Here is a 9,687-nt window from a genome sequence, read left to right on the forward strand (position 1 = left end):
TAATCTCTGATTGGTGAATCCCTTATGCAGAACCACTAATAAGGAGGGGTAACTATAAGTTATAAGTGGATTTTCCACTGCACAGAGTGTTGGTGCCCCTAACCCCTGTGTAGTTCAAGGGTCAACTGTACTAGAAAAAGGTATTATTTTTTAAAATGTGACTCATCCTGAATGTATCAGGCAATTATTGCCATAAGAAAAACAACCAAAAAATCCCGATGTTATACAGCAATAAACATATTTTCCCACTCACAGAATGGCAGGTCCAGTGTGGTTCAGCAGATCTGGGCTCAGCTGGGAAGGTGGGTTTCAGTCAACAGGTCTCTTCCACATACCTCATTCTGGCAAGTTGACACATACTTTTCTCTGGGGGAATCAGAAGTGGAAACGTGATGTTTCTGAACACATAGGTTCAGACGTGGCACAATGTTACTTTCACTCACATTCCATTGGTTAGAGCCAGTCAAGCCCAAAATCAGTGGAGTGGGCCAGTACATTCTTCCCCTGAACGTGGGTGAGGTGGGAGTGAATACTTGTTGAATAATAATCTAATCTACTACAGGGATCTCAGAGTTTGAGAATATCCAGTGTGGTGACTGAAATATAATTGTTACATGTCTCATAACCTACAACAAATTTTCAGTTTCTCTTAGCAATTAGGGATAGTTACCACATAGCTGAAATATTTACTAAATGCTGTAATACAGATTCCAGTTACTCATTTAAAAAAAAAAATCTACTTGATATTTCAATTTATTTGATTTCTTTGTAGGAAACTAAAAAGAATATAGAATATGCAATGTTAACCCATGTTACAAGTGTGTGTTTAGAAATAAGGGTGCTATAATTTATTTTATTTTATTTTATCTGAAATACTCTATTTCTCATCTTCATTATTCTTTCCTCTGAAGTTCTCAACCATTTTCCATTCAATTAAGTAAACCTATAGATTCAGTGGATTTTCCTACCTAAACACTACAAATATTTCAAGTTACAATAAAATATCATGTAGGGATGTAGAGAGAAGGCATAAATAACTATCAAAATAAGTATATAAATTAATTAAGAAACCATTTTGACGACAATAGAATCATCTTGTTTTTCAAACAGGTAAGCTGTGCTTGATTTTTGGCAAAGGGCTTTAAAATGGGTTTTACCAGTATGCTGAGAATAAGAGGTATTGTTATCATTGACAGGGCCTGCTAGAGGATCAATATTTCCAGAACGTTTGTATTACCATCCACTGCTTATTAACTAGACCTCTTCGAACAGAACATGAGAGTTTCGTTGGTTTAGCAAAGGAAGTTCTTTATCAAAGTTAAGGAACTCATTTGCTGTTTATGTGGTCCAAGAAACATAAACTTTGTCACTGAGCCCTAGAAGAATTCTCTATCATCAGAAGACTGGCAATTTTTTAAACTGTATCTTCATTCAGGATTCAGGCTATGTACCATGGTATCTAGTGCTTTCTGGCTGGGTTACAGTGACCTGCACGTAACCCTGGCAGGAAGCCCCTGGACACAGTGTTTCCATCCCTTTAGAGTGCCAATATATCAAGCATCCACAGTTCTCATTTAAATCACTAACAGAAGACTAGCACAAATAGGTCTTCAGTTGAGTTTGTTGTCCAAAGGGGACTAATCTTGCAATGGCTATGAGAATCAAGGTAAGTTCCATTTTGTGCTGCTAATCACTCCAATGAATTTCTGCAGGAGAAACCTGATTAAAATGAATGACTGTAGCAGCTTTGCATGCAGAAAACAAAGAGAGGGTTACAATAAAAGTGCAATATACAACCTAATGATTATGCAGGAAGGAGGGGATGGATGTTGTTAGCAAGTATCTGCTGCTCGATATGATCGCTCTAAAGTTGGGCTAGTCAATATCCTATTCGTTAGCTATCTGTGACTATTTAAATTTAAATTTGAGTTCATTAAAATTAAAAATTCAAGTCCTCATCTACATTAGCCACATTTCAAGTGGTCAATAGCCACGTGTGGCTAGTGGCTACCATATAGGAGAGCACAGATATGGAACATTTTCATCATAGTAGAAATTTCTATTGGATAGCAATCACCTGAAGTGTCTTTTTACTGGAAAGGTGTTGGACTTAGTGCTTGTATAATGAAAACCTGATTTTTCTTTTTAGTAATGCTGTGAAACTCTTTTCTCAGCTCCAGCTCTGTAGTAAGGATTGCCCTAAAATTTGAACCTAGAGGATTCACTTATCTTTAATGAATAAACTGTTAGTACTGATATTAATATTTCTGCTCCTAATGAATGTTTGCTATGTGCCCTGCATATGGAGCATTAACTATGTCCCAAGGAGGCAGTGGGAACAGGCTACTATCTGGAAAAAAATGACTTTGTGCTATGCTTGCCATGCTTGCTTGGTCACCCAGGGTTTCTTTCCCTCCTCTTTGGGAGATATGAGCTTTAATGGAATGTAGGATGTGGTGATCTGAGATCACCAACTAGTTTTTGTTCTTTTTTTTCTGTATCTACCCTTATGGTCCTTCTTGGATATACAAGGTTAGAGTGTTCTTATACTCTTCCAGTTTATCTCCAAGAATTGTAAATGTTTATTGGACTCCTCCATCTTGATGATATATGAAAATTGGAAGCAAAACAAATTCTTAAATGCCACATTAACTCCAGGTTCCAAAGGATTCAAATTCTGACTATAACCTTTGAAGTCTATAGAACAGCATGTAAATTCAGTCTTTACCTCTGTCAGAGGGGATATGGTTCCCGCTACTCTTATACACAGCTTGTGTTCCAGGATCTGCCCCTTTGAACACCACTGAGTTCTAGGCATTTTACAAATTTGTGTCATTTGATTCTTATCTCAGAGAGTAATAACTATCTATAGGTTACTTTGAGAAAAATGAAAAAAATAAGAGCTGACCCAAGATCACAATTAAGTAAACTATTTGAACCTAAGGCAATTGCTTCTCTTTGTCTTTTTTTTTTTTTTTTTTTTTTTTCTGACAGCTACTGTTATTGGGATAGCTACATAGAATTAAGCCATGGAAAGTCTGGAGGTGGTGTATGGGGACAAGAATAAGGACCATGTTCAAGAGGAAAGGAGAAGAGATAGTGCAGTATATTTGAGCTCTCACCAAAATGCTGAGATTCAGTAGGAATAGTTGGAGCAGACTCAGGAAACCAAGGTAGAAATTCAATTATGGATCAAGGCAATCAGAGAAAGGTTGCACTTAGGAGATTTGTGGGTTCCCAGGCTTACCCCAGAAACAAGTCTTAGGGCCACAAGACTGATGTTGAAACCACTAGATTAGGATCCTGGTTTCCTTCCGAGATCAGGTTGAATCCTTTAGTTGGATATGAACTGCTATTCTCAAAGCTTTGGAATAAAGAAAATCCATAACATGTTTTCTTCTCTTAGTGAATCTCAGCTTAGCCATGAAATTTCAGAGGAAGAAAATGGCATGCATTCAATGTTCTGAGAGAGATACTACTATATACAGTCATAATAACAGAAAGTCATGAAAATACAGAAACAACATAAGAAATTGTTGAGTGTTGTGTTTCAAATATAACAAAATACCCTAAGCTACTCAGTTAATAGTAAATGACTATTACATACAACATAGGACCAAAATCTCAGAACACCAATGATTGTCCAACCTTGTTTTATTGCAGACAAATTTGCTATGTTGTTTGCATTTGGAAACTTTTTCTTACATTACACAGGAAAAAAAGACAAGCTTTTCAGCATCTGGAATTGTTAGAGAGGTATAACTATGGTGACAATATAGTTTATCATCTAAATAGAGACCCTTTTGAGAATGAATGTAATTATTTGTAATTACACCAGAACCACAGGTGTGAGCCGGAGCTGTCAGAGGCAGAACAGGGCACACTGTCACCCTAGTTATGGACCACAGCTGCATGCAACTGGAGTCATGACATTTTCCCATCTCAGTTGCTGAATATGACCAAAAGTCTGCTCGTTTGTGTCAGCTGATGATGTAAATGTACAAGGATGAAGATATCCAATAACCTGTTTTTAAAAAATAGCTAGGGTAAAGAAAAATGTGATTGATCATTATTGTTGGGTTTTTATCTTAAAAAACAAAACAAAACAGAAAACAGTCACTTGACACAGTACATTCAAGAAAAAAGGGTTCAATTACCAATCTCCACTCGGCGTGGGAGAGTATTTCTCTTCAATCTAAATAAATAATCAATTACCTACTATCGTCAAGGCATTTTGTATGATATTCTATTTCAAATGTGTCCGGTTTAGCCATTAGGGAAATTTGGAGGGCATTTGAGTTGTCACAATGCTTGGGTTGCACCACTGGTGTTTAGTGGGTGGGGACCTGGAATTGCAGAAGTCCTGCAATGTGCTGTATAGTCTCACACAATGAAGTGATATCTTGGGTCTCTCCTGATGGTTGTGCAGAGAAAAATGTGCTTAGAAAAACCGAAGCCTAAAACTTAACTCCATTTTATATATAAATGCAAAGTATCTTTTTTACACTGTTTTAATAGCAACTACCATACACACTGAGGGAATATACCCTTTGTTTTATTTGGTACTCTACCAAGAATCATAATTTCAGGAAAATCACATCACAGAAGGCATCATAGCTGGGTGGTAACACAACACCTTCGAATCTGTGACTGACATTCAACGTGACCCAAGCATTTATATGTCAACATGCTTATTATATCATAAAGGATTTTCTTCTTAATTTCTTTTACAATTTATCTTTACATTATAATTAGAACATTATATTGAGTTAAAAATAAGTGTGTGAGAGGTTTATATTAGCTATGAATTTCATTTCAGTATAGTAAATACACTATAGTTATAACATCTCTGATTTAAATAGGGGTCTTTGAGTTGGATAGGGCTGTGACCAAGACTCCAGGGCAGTGTTATCCATAGTGTAGTCCCAGAATTGGCAGCAAGGTGGTCATTAGAGATGCAGATTCTTGGGCTTCACTCCAGATCAACAGAATTACAATCTCTTAGGAGTGGCATTCAACTGATCTGTGATTTAACAAACATTTTAGGTGATTCTTGTACATGCTTTAATGCATGCAACTATTTGAGGAGTATCGCTCCAGGTAAGGCAAAGATGAGTAATAAATTGTCTTCAAAGAAAATATAGTTTAACAGGAGAAATAAAGATATCTTCCTACTTGAGTTACATGAGTTAGAAAATCATAAGGATCACAATGACCAAAAACATAATACAAGTCTGGCAATAACCTAATTCCAGAGAGTGATATACCAAACATGATGTATCAACAGCAAAAAGCTGGGTTCTGAGACAAGTTTAAACTACGCAACCCCAATTAAAATGAACAGGACTTATGTTGTTAAGACTCGATACAGTCCTAAAAACATACTCATCAGAGTACTTAATCTGTTCCAAAACACGTCATTCTCTACTTTTTAACAGGGAGTGAACAGCTGCTATGTGTTATTAGTAAGCCATGTTTTCATAGGCTTTCTGGTTTTCTTTAGCCAAAGTCTTACAACAGTCTTTGGACAAATTAGTGCCTGAAGCCATAGGAAGTCTTTAGTCGTTTTGGAGAACTGCTGAGTAAGTCAGGTCTCAAAGACAACATGCCCACACGGACTTGCTTTGCCACCTTTGGCCTTTTCACCTTGGAAATGCCTTCACAACCAATTACACTATCCTCAAATGTCTATTTACTTTTAATGACTCTAGTTAAATGTTAAGAGTTATTCCGACTACCCAGTTCAAGACTAGCAAGAAAAGCTTAAACAAATCAATAGATTAAACTGGGAAGCTCTTAAATAAATGAGTAAGAATCAAATCGACATCTTAATAAATGAGTGACAAATTGTTGAGTGGCCTGCATGCCTTGGTGGTACTGAAACAGACCTCACCTTTTAAAAGTCATTAAGGAGATCAACATGGAAGCAATGTTGGAACATGAAACATGGAAGCTTTCTGTTTCTAGATATTCTCACATGCACTTTTACTCCAGGGCATTGTGGGGTTTTTGTTCCAAATTGTCAGCACAGTGGTCTAGCTTTTACAAGTTCACAAAAAACTCCCAGGGATATTCTTCCTGTATTTTGTTGTTAGGAAAAATCCTGAAACATTACCTCCTCCTGCCACACACAAGAAAGCAGCCTCTCTAAGATTCCTCCTGGGGTTGCCTCTTGTTGGCACTTCCAAGGTTGTTTGTTTCTAAATTTGTCTTATTTTCAGCGTTGCTCCCCAAACACTACTGAATCTCGGCAAGTCCATTTATGTCAGATTCTACACCTAAAGGTGTTTTCAAAATATTGTCACATACCAATCATCCATAAGCTGATGGGACACAATGTCTAGTGTCCATTTTTGGCACACAGGCTGTTGCTATAACTGCGTAGCTCCCACTGGGAAGGAGAGAGAGAGAATGGCTTCAGTTCTTTTGATGACGGCAAAAAATCTATGTGCTAAAGTCATCTGGATAAAAGTATAAACTCCCCACCTTCTTTTGCTTGAAGACAACTTCACATTAACATTTCCATCCCCTTTGGTATTGAGAGCTGGTCAAGGAAGCATTTAGAGCAGGTGGTCCTGGTTGTGCTGAAGCAATTCCCCTAGGGAAAAGCACATGCTTACACTGTAGATGTTTCCCAGGCCAGTAAACCCAACACAAAATTACAACTCCCAGTGGTCAACTCATTTAGTTTTACACAGTGAAGTCCATCTTCTTTGTTGGTAATGGAAAATGTATTCCTTTTAGAAAAAAAGTATAGTGTAATAGAGGAGGGGGAAAAAAGTTATTGAAAGTTAACAGACTCAGGAGATAATAAAAGTTCTGCCAATGATCAGCCCTGGGATTTTGGTCAAAAATTTAAGAGTTCTGTTCATTAACAGTGTCAGTGTGTATAAAAATTAAGAGGTTTAAAAATCCTAGATGGCTTGTGAAAGGACTTTAAGAGGTGCACATAGGCATTCATATGGATAAAAATTTGGTGCTTAACAGCACATGCTTTATGCAGATTTTTACAAGGGTAGATATGACCCCCAAAATTAAGAATCATGGGATTAAATTTCTCCAAGGAAACTTTACTACCTTAATGTTCTATTTAGTTCATTTCAACAAAAATTTATTGAAAACTTTCTATAAGCCAACACACTGTGTCAGGCTCTTGAAATATATGGATAGAGAGTATATAGGCCTCACTTGTTTACAGCTCACTGCTCCATGGCTTTACAACCCCCAGCTATAAAGAGATCAATAGCATTAGATTTAATGTCTTTATAATCTGGATCCCATCCTTATTTTTTACTAAAATTTTATACAGAGTCCACAGGTGACTCTTATTCACAAAATCAAATATAGTTCCTAGAAGTATTTGCACGCTCTGTGAGTTTATTACAAATGCAGCATGTCTGACCTCACCCTAGACCTCTTAAACCAGAATTTGCATTTTACAAAAAAAAAAAAAAAAAAGAAAATGATTCATGTATGTTACACTTTGAGAAGCTTTGCTCTATGACGTTCAATAGTTCCACTTCACCATTCTAAACTAAAGAAATAAATGACATGGTCTTTGTTCTAGAGCAGCCTTAACTTTAATGTCATCATTACTTTTGTCTAACATAAAATATTCAGATTTCTTATAATCATTTAGAATACTCAAAAAAAAAGAGAACTGAACTATAGGAAAAAAATCTACCTCCTTACCTCTGTGTCTAAACATTTCTGGGCTTAATTTGTTGAGTTAGAGAATCAAATTGATATTCTTAGCATTATTGTGGTTCATTGCAATTGTTCCATACATTTTGAATGAATGAACATCAAGAACGATACAACAAAAGAAGTTATCAGGAATCTTTGGTTTAAAAGAAAGGAAGTGACTTCCACTTCTGGCCAAGATGAAATAACAGGGTAAATATGATGTTTACCCTCCCATCTGGAACATGAGAAAAACAGAAAAAATATAGGAAAAAACAGTGTGCAAGACCCTGGACATGAGGCAACGAAGGACAATGATGCCTGAGAGATGAGCCTTTCCATGACCCCAGATGACTGCCTTGGGATGGTTTCCAGACCACAGCGCAGGAGGGGTGCTCAGGAAGATCCCAGCAGACTCTTTACTGTGAGAAGACAGCGCTGAGAGTCTACAGAGAACAATACATCTAAGATTGACAGAACAGAGTATCAGAGACAAGAGAGCTGCACAGAGGGAGAACGTGGAGATCTGCAGAAGGTCCCCTGGAAGTCCCCTGGATCATTCCATGTGTGTGAGGAAACTACTTGAGGCTGAGGACAGAATCACCTGAAAGGATTAGACACTGGTCTGTATAACTGGACTCTCAATGGATTATAAAAAATGCCTGCTCCCGTCAGCCAGACTAGAAAACCTCAAGATTCATGGGCATCATGTAGAGTACAGAGAAGGAACTCACCTCAGTCATGGGGAATAATTAGCTCTAGACTGAGCACTGTTTCAGTACCCCCTAACAAATCTTAAAAACAAGACACAGAAGAATTAAACTGCTTTCAAGTAATTTAACTGTATCCTTAAACAAAACTCAAGAGTATTTAGAGAAATATAAAATTATTTAGCACTCAAGAAGGTAAAATTCACAGTGTCTGATATCCTATCAACTACTACCAGGCATGCAAAGAACAAGGAAGATACAACATATTATGAGGAAATCAACCAACCAACCCTGAACTGATTCAGATGTTAGAATTAGCAGACAAGGGCACCATTAAATTTTGAAAGAATCAATTAATTAATACCTTTTTTAAAAAATGGAAAAGGTCTTACTTTTAGGAGAAACATCACCCTCTGGTAGTATTTCCAGGTATTGCCAGTAAAGATATTTAAAAGTATGTTTTCTCTTGGAATTTATAATACTTGCAGAAATAATTACAACTACATATGTAAATAAACAGTTGAACAATTGTATAGACTATATAAGTAATATTCAACAACTTGTGCAAATTTTATATGTGTCTATGTATGTATGTGTGTACATGTATTATTATATGTATATATAGATACATATATATGTTTATACATGAGATAAATATGTAAATTGAAGATGCAACTAATAAATAGGCTTCCTGAAACAGCTGTTGTCCTGAAAATTAAATGTCATTCATTGTCTAGTGAGAAAGGCACTGTCTTTCTTATAATAATGATAGTATTCTTAAACGTTATTTAAATGTATTATAGCCACTCTCTGTCCTATAATCTAACCTGTCTTCTTCATATAAATGATTTACATCTAGTTTTCTCATATATGCATTTGTGTGACTATTGTGTGTCTTTTGCTATTAAAAAGTATGTTCTTTGTGACTATTGTATGTCTTTTGCTATTAAAAAGTATGTTCTTTGAAGTTTTCTTTCTCCACTGCATTCTAAATACCTAGAATAATCTCTGGCATGTTAATAAACATTGTTAAAAAATATTATCACATTGAAAGAATGTGATGAGTTTACCAAGTCCTGAAGTTTCAACAATCAGATAAAACTGAGGTATATGTAAAACAAATTCAAGTATTTGTTGTACAGCTATGTGTATACATTATAATCCCAAACCCATTTATAGAAGTTTTATATGATTAGATATTGACTTTGTTGGCCAACTTTAGTTTCTATCCAGGCAATTATATATTTGGCAACTAGACATTTGATGGTATAAAATAATAACTAAAAGCACAATG

General features: G+C 36.1%; 1 long non-coding RNA gene across 1 annotated transcript in view; it reads right to left on the reverse strand.

Moving 5' to 3' along the window:
* The window catches only part of LOC309612919, a 52,139-nt gene extending 43,249 nt beyond the window's left edge, over positions 1-8,890 (reverse strand). Inside the window, exon 1 of the long non-coding RNA XR_014235410.1 lies at positions 254-8,890. This is a non-coding gene — a long non-coding RNA (uncharacterized lncRNA). The remainder of the gene's footprint in view (positions 1-253) is intronic.
* Between the last annotated feature and the right edge of the window lie 797 nt (positions 8,891-9,687).

The sequence above is a fragment of the Balaenoptera borealis genome (genome assembly GCF_965194805.1).
Source record: "Balaenoptera borealis genome assembly, chromosome: 16".
In the NCBI taxonomy this organism is placed as follows: domain Eukaryota; kingdom Metazoa; phylum Chordata; class Mammalia; order Artiodactyla; family Balaenopteridae; genus Balaenoptera; species Balaenoptera borealis.